Raw genomic sequence first — 15,511 nt, forward strand, 5'->3', positions numbered from 1 at the left:
GAGAAAAGGGAACTCTCCTACATTGTTGGTGGGAATGCAATTTAGTGCAGCCTCCATGGAAAACAGTGCGGAGATTCCTTAAAAACTAAAACTAGACTTGCCATATAATCCAGCAATCCCACCCTGGGGTATATATCTGGAGAAAATGCTGATTTGAAAAGATGCACGCACCCCAGTGTTCAGAGCAGCACTATTTACAATGGCCAAGACATGGAAGCAACCTAAATGTCCATGAACAGATGACTGGAGAAAGAAGGTGTGAATGGAATACTACTCAGCCATAAAAAGAATGAAATAATGCCATTTACAGCAACATGGATGGACCTAGAGATTATCATACTTGAAGTAAGTCAGACAGAGAAAGACAAATATCATATGAAATCACTTATATGTGGAATCTAAAAAATGACACAAGTAAACTTATTTATAAAACAGAAACAGACTCAGAGACATAGAAAGCAAATGGTTATCAAAGGGGAAAGTAGAGAGGGATAAATTGGAAGTCTGGGATTAGTAGATACAAACTACTATTTATAAAACAGATAAACAACAAGGTATAGCATAGGGAACTATAATCAATACCTTGTAATAACCTATAATGAAAAAGAATATGTATATATATATGTATAACTAAATCACTGTGCTGTACACCAGAAACTAACACAACATTGTAAATCAACTATACTTCAATTAAAAAAACCTAACCCCCCCACAATGTTATCTTCAGCATTAAGCTAAATAGATTGAATGGAGTGATTTTACTGATATGTTAAAACTTGTTAGTTGAGAAACACTTTTACAAACTGTAAATGGGAACTGAGATGAATCTAAGGCTTCCTTTCATATTGCAAAGCAGGCAAATCTTCTAGGATTTATTTTCTTCCTGACATCCTTTTATATAATGCATTTGAACAGACTTAAGATGAAACAGAGATTTTTCATGTCTTTTGACCCTGAGCCATTTATATGAGAGAGGCTTTTAAAACATGAATATTTTGGCTCTAACAACTGCACCTTTGAAATGGCATGAAACACAGTGTTTAGAACTGCAAATATCACTGACATTTCTAAAGTGCAAACAATGTTTAATAGCATAGCAGAAAATGTATTGCTTCTCCATGAACACAGGTATTGCTTAGGAATGTACGGTATTTAAGAGTTAAATAAATCAGTGGAAAATTTACTATAGACTAGCTCTATGTAACCAGAGGTAGGTATAATAATTAGGAGGACTGTGAAACTCTTCTCATGCTTTAATAAATATGCCACATATCTGTGGCAGCCTGCTGTTCTCTTAGCCCAGATTGCTGCTTTGTAGGTAGGTATCAATCTTCACTACTTGCTATGTTCAACCTTTCTGAATCTGTGATCAGGACCCATCTGTTCAGCTATATTTGTTAGTGTGTTTTCTTATGACATAAATCCTTCAAAAATGTTCATCTCCAAGTGGTGTCATGATACCTGCTGGGTTATATTTGTCAGACACTATAATACTATAATAGTCTTTAACCATGGAGAATAGAAAGTAAAATATGCAAAACAAAAAGTTGCATACTTCTGCTGAGGCCAGGGCTGCCTTGGGAATAAACAGCGCTGTTCCTGACAGATTAGTTGGAATGGATGGTATGATAGATGGCCATGGTTTGGGAGTAACATGTATCCTTGACTCAGAATAGGGCACATGAGCTCACTAAGCATTTCTGAGGCTTCCATCCTGGTAATATGCTGTTTCCTGTCTGGCCGTAGGAAATAAAGTGGGAAAGCAATGATTGCAAGTGACAGTGTAGTAGGTGTAACTTCCAGGGACTACCACTCTTCATTAAGGGAAGAATTTGGTGATTCCTTAAAGACGGAAAAATGTGTTGAAAATTTGGACAGATTTTAATTTTGAAAAATGTGATGTTCTATTACCCACTACTTTGTTCATTCTTTTATGTTGATATTTTTCTACAATATTTTTCCTTTTACAGGGTTTTTTCCATACTTCTACATACTTTGAGAAAATAATATTGGAAAATAATTTTTACTATAAAAGTGACTTGAAAATCTTTGAAAATTGTCCAAGAGACAAGAATTTCCAATGATTTATTCTCATTTAAGAAGGCATAGAGCATTAGACCTAAAAAGGACAGTTCTCCTATTTTACAGGTAAATTTTTTTCAACATTTATTGAGTGCTTACAGTTAAGTAAACTAGCACTCAGAAAGGTTAATGGCTGCCAAATGGATAAAATCAGGCCCACATTCTCCACTTTTTATTTTGTATATGTAAACTTTTATGCCACTATTTACCAATATTTATATTTCTGTCTCATCTTTTATTTTGCACTAGGAAGTTAATTACTACTATTTTATATAATGTGCATTTAGATTGATCTAATGTTTAACAATTGCCCACTGTATCTGCTCACATCTCAGATTTTCTTCTGTAATCATTTCCCTTATACCTTAAGTTTATCTTTTAATAATCATTTTAGTGATGCTACATATATATGTATATGTGCACACACACACATAATGGCTTTATAAGTCAATCTTTCTCCTACTTTGCAAGTAAATTTTCATGCTATTTATTCATTCTCATTAATTCTTCTGTTTTTTTACTTATTTATTCAACACATTTTTGGGGGCTGCCTATTCTAGACTGAAGTTCTACATACTGGTGAACACAAAGCTGAACAATAACTATCATGGCTACTTTCTTCATAGAGCTTCAGTCTAGCGGAGGAGAAAAACATTAAAGAAATAATCACATAAATATATAAGTTCAACATAACAAGAAAGAATAATGGAGGACTTAATATAAATCCCAAAGGGGGATAGAGGGCAATGGTCAAGCAAGACCTCTTTAAGAAAAAAGAACTTTAAATGGAAACCTAAACATCATGTGGGTGGATGGTGGGGAAAAGTCTTCCATGCAGAGGGAACAGTAAGTACAGCAGCGCTGAGGCAGAAAAGAGCTTGCCTCTTTCAAGACGAAAAAGAAAGCCAGGAGGGCTAGTGTGTAGTAAAAAGGGAGGGATAAGGAGATAAATCTGGAAATGTAGGAGGAGGCTAGATAGCTAGACAATTCAGGGCTATGTAGATAAAAATGGGAAGCCATTGAAAGCTTTCAAGTAGAGGCGGGACATGGTCCAAATTATAAATATATATGGCACATATACTTTTTAATCTAATTTCACTTATGTATTGCATCTAAAAATACATGTAAGTTTATGTAAGTTTGGAGTGATAATAATAATATGAATAGTGAGCACCTCTGAACCTACTACCCTACTTTGGATCTAGAGGATGACCAATGCCTTTATTTTTGATGTTACCTGAGAGTTCTTCCCAATGCCCTTCCCCTATCATATCCCTACACTACTATTCTAAATTTTGTTCTTATCATTTCTTTGCTCTTTCATTTTTACAAGTAGTTTTACCATATATGTATCATCTCTAAACAGTATAGAGTTTTGTTTTCAAGCTTCATAAAAATGACATCACATTGTATGTATAGTCTTTATACAATTCATTAAAAAAACTCAGCATTATATTTGTAGGATGCATTCATGTCGATGATTTGGCTGCAGTCATGCTTTTTCACCATAGTATATTTTTTGTGTGTGACTATTTTCACAATTGCTTTCTTAAACTCTCCCCCAAATCACTTAGCTCAATCCCATAGCCCACAATAAGCCATATCTAACACATCTTCCTAAGAAGCCCCAGGGTTCCCCAGGGTCATGTTCTCCCCTGCTGCATGAATAATAAATAAACCCAGTTCAACTTACATCACACACAAAAATCAACTCAAAATAGATTAAAGAATTAAAACTATAATATGCCTAGAAGAAATAAAGGGGGAAATCTTCATGAGATCGATCTTGGCAATAATTTGTTTGGGTATGACACCAAAAGTACAGGCAAAAAAAAAAAAAGGAAAAACAGAGAAGTGGGATTGCAGCAAGCTAAAAAGCTTCTGACAGCAAAGGAAATGATCAACAGTGAAAAGTCAACCTAGTGAATGGGAAAAAAAAAGAAAGCAGGGCTTTACTCTGGATTGGGTGCTATCAGGAAGTGGGGGTAATTTTATGATTCAGGATCTCATTAAATCATATGTAGGAGGGATGAAAACTAACACAAGCTAAAGCTGTAACTGGTGTAGAAGCAGCAGTCATTCACATTAGCGAAGTTAGGAATGGTTGGTCATTTTTGTGCTTGCACAATGTTCACTTTTTGTCTTGTTCACAGGTGACTATTGAGTGGTTGTATTTTTGTCTTGATCCATCATGGTCACAGAGTAGCCTTGTTTGATGTTAATGTTCTGTGAAATTGCTCACGTTCAACAGGAGCGTATCAAGACCTTGCTGTGTTAGGCCAGCTCCCAACAACACCCTGACCTAGTGATAGCACCAGGCCAGCTCTCCGATGTCAGAGCTGCTTTTCTCTTAAACTTTGAACTACAAAGGGCAGAACAAATTTTGTTGAACAGCTATTCCTCTCTTACATACTGACTAGAAATTTACACTGATATACGTCTGATAGGCAAATTTTGTGAATTTCTTCAGCAACTCAGCTATTCTTATAAAATTCCTCATTCTTACAAAATTCCCTGTTGCACATGTTACATGCCCATGTCTTCAATCAATGAGAAAGAGTGAGGAGTTGGTGAATGATTGCTATGAAGAGAGGGAGGGGGCTACCTTAACTAAATGACCTGAATGCCAAAGAAACTGGATTTTATTTTTTCTACAAGAGAAGTAGATGAAAATAACTGATTTAAAGTGGCACTTTAAAAGTGGGAAATGGGGTGTGAGAGACAAAATAGCCCCCACTTGGTAGACTGAAGGGAAGGCAGTGTCTTCAGAGGATAGCTACATTCAGATGAAATTTTTGTGATGAAATGATCACTTGACAAGTGGTTTAGGACTTTCTACTCAAAAATTTGTTCTACTGACCAGCGTCATTATCAGCTGGGAGCTTGTTAGATGTGCAAAAATCTCCGGCCCCACTCCAGACCTACAGTATCAGAATCTGCATTTTAACAAGATATCCAGGTGATTCAAATGCACATTAACGTTGGTGAAGCCCTAGCCGAGGATTTAGAGGAGCTTGCTAGGCTGGGAGTTCCAGAGGACAGAGTGGAAGGCTCTGGGGGTGGGAATAGAAGCAGGCAAGGTTGAGTGAGCAGGGAAGTTGAAGAGAAATACAGAGATAAGAACATGTACTTTCTTTACCCCTTCAGTCTGCCTCTCCATCTCCATTCCTTCCTCCAGATCTCAGAATGTGGTCGATTTTTCCCACGTTGCTTCACTGGACACAGTTGTTTTCAGCAGTTTGTCTAAAATAAATGATTACAGTGGTGTTATTTTCCTCCGAATTTTCTCAATTTTCTAAATTTCTTACAATGCTCACATGTTGCTTTTATGAAAGAACAAAATGATATAAAATATGTATTAAGGGAGTACAGGGTTAAAATGTTAGTCTGTGCCATGAATTGTTATTCTGCAGGAAGAGCCTATCAGCTGTTATCTGTCAGCTGACCCATTTACAACCTCTAGTTCTTTAGAAATCAGTAATATCTCTGGAGATAAGAATGAGACCTGTAGTACCTGCTGAAGCTTCACAATTTCTCTCCTGGCTGTGACTTTTCCTATCTGATTTGGCTGCCTCTCTGGTGTACAGCGTACCTGAAACAACCTCTGTTAATCATGTGGTCAAGGAGAGCTCACTGATCCTGCAGAGGGTTTGGTAAAAGCAATAAATACAGAAGGGAATGATGGCTTTTCAGGAGGTATCTATGAAACACAACTGCTTGGAGACTTTCATATAATACTTTTATTCTCATATGCTTTCAACAGTTGTTGGAGCCATGCACCTACAGCATATGCTGTCTTTTTATGCCAATCGGAGTCTTTTCATACCATTCAGAAAGACATTTCCTTCTCCTGTAGCACTATATATATATATATATATATATATATATATATATATAGCTATTCTATGACTCAGAATTACAGTTCCACCTCCTCTGCCGGAAGCAGCTGAATTTCTTTTATAGATTTCTCTCTCATCCAACTTGCAGCACTTAAAGAAATTCTCATCATTTGATCCTTTTTCACACCTGATTAAAAAAAAAACAAACTACTATGAACCTCGAAATGGCACAAAGTTTCTAATTTAAATTGAAGTAAAATGTGACCTTTCTTGTGAAGCAATGGTTGCTAATCAGGCCAGATCTTGTGAGATTTTCGTAATGGGATAAATATAAACCAGAATGAGTCCACCCATGATAGGTAAAATGCTGGTATAAGAGAGTTGTCTAAAGCTGATGACAGTATGTAATTTCAGTTTTTATATCATCTGCTGTTAAATATACGGTGTCTTTCATTGGGCAAGAAGCATTTTAATGAAAATTATTTCTTCTTAAACAACCTACATAAGAGTGATAAATTATTATACTGACTGTTTACTAAAGGTTAGTGTTGAAAAGGGTCCCAGACTGTGTCCCTACTTTTGGAATGAACAATGGTTTCCCTACCAGTGCTTCTCAAGGTGTGGTGTAAAGAACTGTGTCCACAGCAACAATCACTTGGGGTGCTTATTCAAAACACAAATTCCTAAATCCTAACTCAAACCTACTGAACAAGAGTTTCCAGGAAGGGGCTTAGTCGTTTGTATATTTATTAAGTACTCTATGTAATTCTTACTGGCAAATAAGTATGCTAAAGTTTGGTCAGGAACTACCTGCAAAAAGGTGTGGTAGTGGTTTTCCATTAAATATGCATATTCCTGGGCCTTTCTGACTCTTTATAATTCTTGAGAACCATTGGGTCTTTACTGAAGAACTCTGTCATTAGCACTGACTGTTTGCCTGAACCCAAAAGATAATTCCTTAAGTGTGTCGGAGGTACAGGAATATTTTCAGAAGGGCTCTTTTTATTTGAAAACATATAAAATGGTTGAAAAAATACAATATAAATGCTGACATTATATTATTGCAATATGCTATATTATTCCAGGCCAGTAAATCCACACTTCAGAAATAAGTTATCTAGATTTTGCAAAATATTGATAATGTCTACTTGGGAGTTAGAGAAAAATTAAGTAGAAGAACTAATGCAGTAATGTTACCAATTCTTTCGAGTTGGGCCTCATCAAGGGTCCTTCTGCCCGGTGTCTCTCGCGCCAATGGAACGAAACTGAGTCTGGTTCAGAAGCAAAGCTTTATTCTCTGGTCAAAGAAGGGCGATGTGGGAACTGGTGCTCCAGCGTACACACTGGAAGCAACAGGCCGTGGGCAAGATCGCTTCTTAGGGATCTCGAGGGGCGGGGAAGTGGGGGCAGAGTGCTCACAGAGTTCTCGCGGGTTTCTCGTGGAGTTCTCGCGGGTTTCTCGTGGAGTTCTTGTGCAGTTCTCGCAGTGTTCTTGGAGGCGTCTGGCGTGCCGCTCAGGAGTTCAGAACGCCGTGCGGGGCGCAGCGTCTCCGCACACGGCCAGCTAAGCTAAGTTAGGGTATTGGGGCCAGTGGTTCTGAACTGGCAGCTCTCATCCGACGTGTTAGGTGCAAGGCCTCTGTACACGGCCCCCTATAGACGACTGAAACTAGACTAAGCACGAAAGAAGCGGTTAGGCTTCATCTAATCACCTGGATGCCACCTTCTTTTTCCCGGGACCGCAGTGGGCTTTGCCGGTCATGGTAAGTTTACTAATGCAATCATTATGGTAACAGATATTTTTCTAGCTTTTTACACAGTTTACAAGGAGTTTTATAAAGAATGTCTTTATATAGATCATCTCATTTGATGTTACAACTACCCTGAGGCCTATATTATGTGGGCCAGGTTTTATAGCTCAAAAAGTTGGAGTTTAAGATGCAATAGACAAGTGGTGGTTAAGGCTAGAAATTGTGTCTTTCTTTCTAGAAACTTCTTGTAATCTGTATGTGACCAGTTCCCTGCTGTTGCTGTAGTTGCTTTCTCATACCCAAGTGACTGCTGCTTGACACAGCTGTCTAGAAGCCACTAAGCATGGTTTCTTACAGTCAAACAATACTTAAGACTGCTATGTTTAAGAGAATTCCATGCTTAAATATTATAACACTGCTGAGGCCAAAATGTAGGGGTTCTGTTATTCTAGGCCCTCAGATAAGAAAGCTTATTTTATATTCTACAAGAATTCTGTATGTGATTCTGTTCCCAGTGAGTCCCACGTTCACTCCTCTAGGCAGGAAATGTTCTGAGAAGAAATCTGGCTTCAGCACCAAATATTTATTGTAAGATTCTCATTTTATGGACTCCTCTCTCAAATGGTTACCCTGAGTTAAACTTTGTGGTGCCCTTTTCCTATATATATCTCGTCTCTGCAGGGAATGATGGAAGTGGGTGGGGCAGAGAGAAGAAGGCAGCACTTTGGCTCTAACCATGTTGACTTGACATTTTGTTATTTTTCATGCCTCTGGAAAAAGAAAATTTGTGTACAATATTAAAATACTACAGAAAAGCAATTGTATTGCCTTGCCAGATTCTCTTTATTAAAAAAACAGCAATGTTGCTGGGAAAAGAGCATAGGCATATGTTTGAGAAAAGAATATTGTGCACCTCAAAAAATATTTCTAAGAAAATGTTTACCCTTTGACTGGATACTACATCCCTTAGCCTCCCCCACCCCAGTTCCTCAACCAGGCATGTAAATAAATCTGGCCTTGGAATAAAAATAGTTTTATTCTCAGTATTAAGACATGTATTTCATACAGGTAGCTGTCAGTGAGTGTTTTCCCATGTATTTGTGGACAAGAGACTAATTTAGAGGAGGAAATCTAAGAGTGACTTGTAAGTAGTTATATGGATTGTTCTTTTATTTAGAAGTTCTTATCTCATTTGTGGCTTAACTCTTTCCCAAAAGGGAAATAGCCAGATATGCTGTAATCAAAGCTTACCATTCCAGAAACTCCTCTGAGAAGGTTAGTAGTAACATGTTTCTCGCTCAAGCCTGCTCTGAAAGTTACCGCAGCTTCTCAGCAGCCAAGTTCAGCCTTGGCAGGAGACGGGGTATGACTCAACAAAAAAAAAGGGGGAAGAGGCAGGTCTGTGGAAGCAAAGACAGGGGTAATTTTCCACCTATCCAATGACGGGTAGTCAGTCATTGCTTTAATTTGAGTTTGCTTTGTGCGAATGAAGCACATTTGGCCTAAATGAAGCCTGTTCACCTTGAAAAGCACTCCTTGGGTTACTGCTACAGAACAGGAAAAAAAAATTGAGGTTGAGGGAAGATTATTATGTGAAAAATGTTTTAATTTTTATTTTAAAAGAAATACATGATTAAATGTCCTAAAGTTGTTTGCAAAAGTTGCCTCTGCCCAAGAAAAATGTTAAATACCTTAATAGAATTCAGGAAAACATGTCTTAGGTTTACGTATTGCAGCAAATGGAATGGAAGAGCTGGAGTGGCTGCATGAAATGCTACTAGGCAAAGTCCTCTTGTCCAAAATAATAATTCTAAAGGGCTGGGTTCGATGTGATAACTGTTGGTGCTGATAATATCAACATTAAAAAAAGTCTATTTTAATGGTAAATTCTTGTACCTAATTACTTACACTTCATTAGTAGCTAATTTTCTTATTTTAAAAATTGATTTTCAAGATTTGCGTTATGAATATTTGGCTGTGCCATTGATACATGCACGAGTTATTGGTTTAATTACTCTCATGGCTCTTGGGAGTTGAACACATTGGAATAAGAACTACAATTATCTATCACATAAAATATACAGCAGCTATTCTACTTATGAACCAGTTATGTTCCAGGTTTCTAAAGGCTATTCTCAAGGTATTTGTTTCTGAGTTCTAAGTTGCACTATAAAAATGACTGCTAGTGACTTATTGGTGGAATGCAGTGTTGGCTATTTGTTCTGGCTTATGACTTCTTGGTATCTAGGCAACTGGGTGAGTTAAAACTTTGTGAGCAGTTTTTGTATTATGATACTGGATAGTATGCGATCCAAATTATTGTCTTGGCTCTGCTTGTGACTGGATTTGTGACTTTGGGTAAGTCCTTCATCTCATTGGGTCTCAGTTAGTCCTCTGTATAGTGAGGGATCTGGACAAGATGATCTTGCTTCAGGTTCTTGTTTAAAGCTCCTTGAGCCCTGAGGCAGGTTTCCATCAGAAGCAGGTTTACCATATACATTTGAACAGCAAGCAGACAAACCTATTCACTCAGACCCTGCTACGATGGGCTATTTCTGCTCTACTATTGAAGTGGACTTAAAAAAGTCTACTTCATTCAGCTGTAATTTGTGTACAAAAACTGCATCAATTTAAAGGGTAGAGTTTGATGAGTTTGGTATATGTAGAAACACATAAAACCACCAGTCAAGGTACAGAACATTTCCATTAACCCAGAAAACATTCCTTATCCATTTTTGCAGTTTGTCCTTCCCTCTGCCCCTATCCCTGGACAGCAAATGGTCTGCGTTTTTTCCACTAGAGATTAGTTTGCATTTTTAGAGTTTTCTATAAATGGAATCACGTACTCTGTACTCTTTTCTGTGTGGCTTCTGTCATGAGCACAGTTATTTTGAGATTCATCCCTGTTGTTGCATGTATCAGTAGTTTTTTTAATTGCTGATTATTATTTCATGGTATATTTTACAGTTTGTTCACTTATCAACTGATGAATATTAGGATTGCTTCTAGATTATGGCTCTTGTGGATAAAGTTGTTATGAACATTTGCGTGGACATATGTTTTAATGTCTCTTGACTGAACACCTGGGTCGAGTGGAATACTGGGTTTTCTGGCAGGCATATGTCTAAATTTTTAAGAAACTGACAAATACTTGGGCTGTCCCATGTTTCATCTCCATAAGCAGTGTCTGAAAGTTCCAGTTGCTCCAAATCTTACCAATATTTAAGACCAGTCTTTTAAATTTAATTATTCTAGTAAATGTATACAGTGGTATCTCACTGTAATTTTAATTTGCAATTCTTCTCATAACTAATGGTATTGATTATTTTCATGAAATGACTCATATCTGTCTGGTGAGGGTACAAATCTTTTGCTTATTTTTTGTTGGATAGTTTATCTGGTTATTGTTATTTGTAAGAATTCTTTATAAAATCTGGATACAAATTATTTTTCAGTATATGCATTGTGTATTTTTTCCTACCATTTTCTGGCTTTTTTTTTTAATAGTGTCTTTCAAGAGTAAAAGTTTTTCATTTTGATGAAGTTAAATTTATCAGGTTTTTTTTTGTAATTTTTATGTCCTAAGAAATTTGTGCTGACTTCATGGTTACAAAGATTTTCCCTGTTTTCCTGTAGAAGTTTTACAGTTTCAGCTTTTACACATAGGTCTGTGTTCCATTTCAAATGAATTAAGAGACAGTGTTCTTTTTTAAAAAACAAATATCCAGTTATTAAACCATTGTTTTTGAAAAGACTATGCTTTCCCCAGTTATTTGCCTTGGAACCTTTGATGAAAATCTGTTAATTTTTTTGGCATATATTTCTAGCATCTTATTCTTTTTAATTGATGTACATGTTTATCCTTTTGCTAAAATCATACTGTCTTGTTTACTGTAGCTTTATAGTAAGTCTTGAAATCAGATAGTGTCTAAGTCCTCCCACTGCATTCTTTTAAAAAATTGCTTTGGCTATTCTAGATTTCAATTTTCATATCAGTTTTAGAAAAACTTTATCAATTTCTATAGTAAAGCCTGCTAAGATCTTGATTAGATTTACTTTGAACCTATAGATCAATTTGGGGTGGAGTGACATTATAACAATTTTCAGTCTTCCAATCCATGAAAAAAGTCTCTCTCTCCATTTGTTTATACTTTTAAGAACTTCTCTCAGTAATGTTATATTGTTTTCAGTGAAAGGTTTATACACCTTTTATTAAATTTATTCCTAAGTATTTTATAATTTTGATGTTATAGTAAGTGAAATTTTAAACAATTTAATTTTCCAGATGATTGCTGCTAGCATAAGAAACAGAATTAGTTTTTGTATATTAGTTTTATACCCTACAACTTTTCTAAATTTTATTATTAGTTGTATTAGTTGTTTTGTTGATTCATTGGGATTTTTTGCAGATGACGTGTAAATAATCATGTCATCTGCAAACAGAAGTTTTATTTTATTTATTTATTTCCCATCCTTATGCCGTTTTTTCCCCTTCTTGCCTTAATGCCCTGGCTAGGATTCCCAGTACCATGTTGAATAGAAGTGGTGAGACAAGACATGCTTGTGTTGTTCCTCATATTAGGGGAAAGCATTAAATATTTTATCAATTATGTATGATGGTAGCTGAAGGTGCTTCACAGATTCCCTTCATCGGGTTGAAGACATTCCCTTTTATGTCTGGTGAAAGATTTTTGTCATTAATAGAATTTTATCAGTTATCTTCTCAACATCAATTATTTGATTATATGTTTTGTTTGTTTTTAGGCTGTTAATATGATGAATTACATGAACTGATTTTCAAAAGTTAAACCAGTCTTGTTTTATTGGTATAAGTACTAACTGGTCATTATACATTAACCTTTTTAAATACAGTAGGATTAAATCTGTCATTGTTTTGTTAAAAATTTTTGCCTCTATACTCTTAAGGGACATTGGTTTGTAATTTTCTTTTTGTGTAATGTCTGTCTTATGTTTTGATATCAGGGTTATGTTGGCTTCATAATGTTCTGGGACGTGTTTCTTTTCCTCTGTTTTTGTATAAGACTACTGTTATTTATTTCTTCATTGGAAGTTTGGTAGAATTCATTGAAACTATGAGCATGGGGTTTCCTGATGAGAGGTTTTTGGTAAAAAATTTTATTTAATAGATATTAAATAATATTAAGATATTAGGGTAACAACATATTTAAAAATTTTTTGGTTTCATGTCATTTTTGTTAGTATAATCTCTACTGATGGATCCTTGTATTAAATTTTTTTGTATTTCTTTTTTTTTCCCTAGTAAGAGATTTAGCAGTTTTATTTCTTCAAAGAACTAGCTTTAGATTTTCTTAATTTTCTTTAGTGTTTGCCTATTTTCTATTTTGTCGATTTCTGCTCTTTATTTTCCCTTCTATCTATTTGGGTTTACTTTGTCCTTCTTTTTCTAGATTCATGATGAGAAGCTTATTTCATTGATATTTAGGTGTTTCTTTTTTCTCAGATAACTTTAAAGCTAGAATTTCTCTCAGAGTGTTTCTCTAGCTGTATCACACAGATTTTTATGGTGCATTGTCATTGGTTTTCAAATGATTCCTTATTGGTTTTTTGATTTCTTCTTTGACCTATAGATTATTTAGAAATATGTTATTTAATTTCCAAACTTTTAATACATTTTTGTCTAGTTGTTTTATCATTTGATGAGAAAGTGTTGTTAAAATTTCTGACTATGATTGGGAATTTTCTATTTTTCCTTTTAGTTTTATCAATTTAGTTTTCATGTATTTTGAGATGCTGTTATTAAATATAGATGGATTTATGATTGTTATAGCTTCCTCATTTCCACTTTAGATCTGCTAATTTTCTTTTTCTTAAAGTCTGTTTTATCTGATATTAACATAGCCACTTATGCATACTGCTTGAATCATATATCTTGTTCCATCCATTTATTTTCAGCCTATCTTTGTCTTTATATTTAACATGTGTCTTCTGTGAATAGCATATTGTTGGGTCTTGATTTTTTTCATTTATTCTGATAATCTGGACATTTTAACTGGAATGGTTAGTCTTACTAGTTAATGTACTTATTGATATGGCTCTATTTGCATCTGTCATTTTTGTTATTTGTTTTTTATTTGTATTCTGGTTTTCCCCTGTTATCCCTTTCCTTTTGGATTATTTAAATATATTTTAAATTCTATTTAATTTAATTGTCTTTTTCATTATACCTCTATATTTTTAGTGCTGCTTCTAGTAATTAACGTATACATTCTTAACTTTTACATGCTACTTTAAGTGAGTACTACTTCATGCTAAATGTAAATTATACAAATACCACAGCCATATAGATCCATTTATTTTTTTCCACTGACCTTTATGCTATGCTATAGTTGTCATATATATTACACCTACATACATTGTGAACTCCACATGAGAATGTTGTAACTTTTACATTACCAGTGTTATATATTTTAAAGAAATTAAGAGAAAGTAGTATTTTTCTCAGATATTTATCATTTTCTTTATGCCTGAAGATCTAAGTTTCCCTCTATCATCATTTCTCTTCAGTACGAAGAACTTGCTTCAGCATTTCTTTCAGTGGAGGTAGGTGGCAGCAAATTCTCTTAGTGTTCCTTTACTTGAAGGTATCACTACTTTGCTTTCACACTATTTTGTAGTATATAGAATTCTGGGTTGACAGATTTTCAACTTTTTTTCCAGCAAGTAAAAATGTTGTTCTGTAAATTATAGTCTCCTGGACTACATGCTTTCTGAAAAGAAGTCGGTGATTATTCAAATTTTTGTTTCCTTGTATACAGTGTGTACAAGGTATAGATATCTTTGAAGTTTTATTTTTTCCCAAAGGTTATCATTACTATCTTCAGGAGGAACAGTTTGTTACATGCTTACTCCTCCATGTAGGAAGTGGAACTTATGGTAAAATTAAATCAGTTGGGCCATTCTTAATTCCCAGAATTCATTGGTAGCTTCCAGTGATTGAGTAGGGCAAACCTATTAGCTTATTCTTGATTCTATTTCAATAAAAAATAAGTTGCATATCCAGTTCAGCCAGTGAACATTTATTAACAATCATGCACCCCTTCATGGTGGAAGTCTAAGTTTCTGTCCTTTAGTCATTTGGACAAGAGCCTTGCATGAATGGTTCACTTTAGGCAGTAGTAATCAAGGTGTAATTCTATTAATCTTCTAGTTGGATTTGATGACAAGGTTTCTCTATAAAGGGATGGGATATACGACAGAAAGGCATCTTAGGCCTAGAGCATAGTTTTGAAGGGTCCTAGAATGCTGTGCTCACCAGTAATTATACCCAGTTAGTAAACGAATGGAGGTGCTGTTAACAGTATTTCCAGCCAGTCCACATATGTTAAACATCACTAAATTAGCCACAAAAACCTGTTTCTAATGCCCCTTAAGCTAATGAGCCAAGACTCTTGTTTAAATTAAGAAAATGATAGTTCAGCCTGATTAGAGCCTTTAAAAAGCCAACTCCAGATAGTGTGCATTCTTGATTAGGGCACTTCAAATATTAATTAACTCCTCCTAAGGATATAGATTAAAACTAAGTCACATGTGTATGCCACACTGTCTATACTGAAGTATTTTAATGTGAATTTAGACTATATAAAAACCATGCAGTGGCAGTCTCCCTCCCCCCATTATTGTATCCTTATTGATGAAGTTTTCCAGTTCTTTGCTGTCTGGTTAGTTCCTACTCTTCACGTTTCAACTCCAAATAAAAGCAGGTGAATTTTGTGCTTCATGGTACTTATATCCATAATTACAAAACACTCCAAGGATAAAATAAAAATAAGAAATTATAATTGTTTAGGAGGACAGGTT

Source organism: Vicugna pacos, chromosome X, assembly GCF_048564905.1.
Source record: "Vicugna pacos chromosome X, VicPac4, whole genome shotgun sequence".
NCBI classification, from domain to species: Eukaryota; Metazoa; Chordata; class Mammalia; order Artiodactyla; family Camelidae; genus Vicugna; species Vicugna pacos.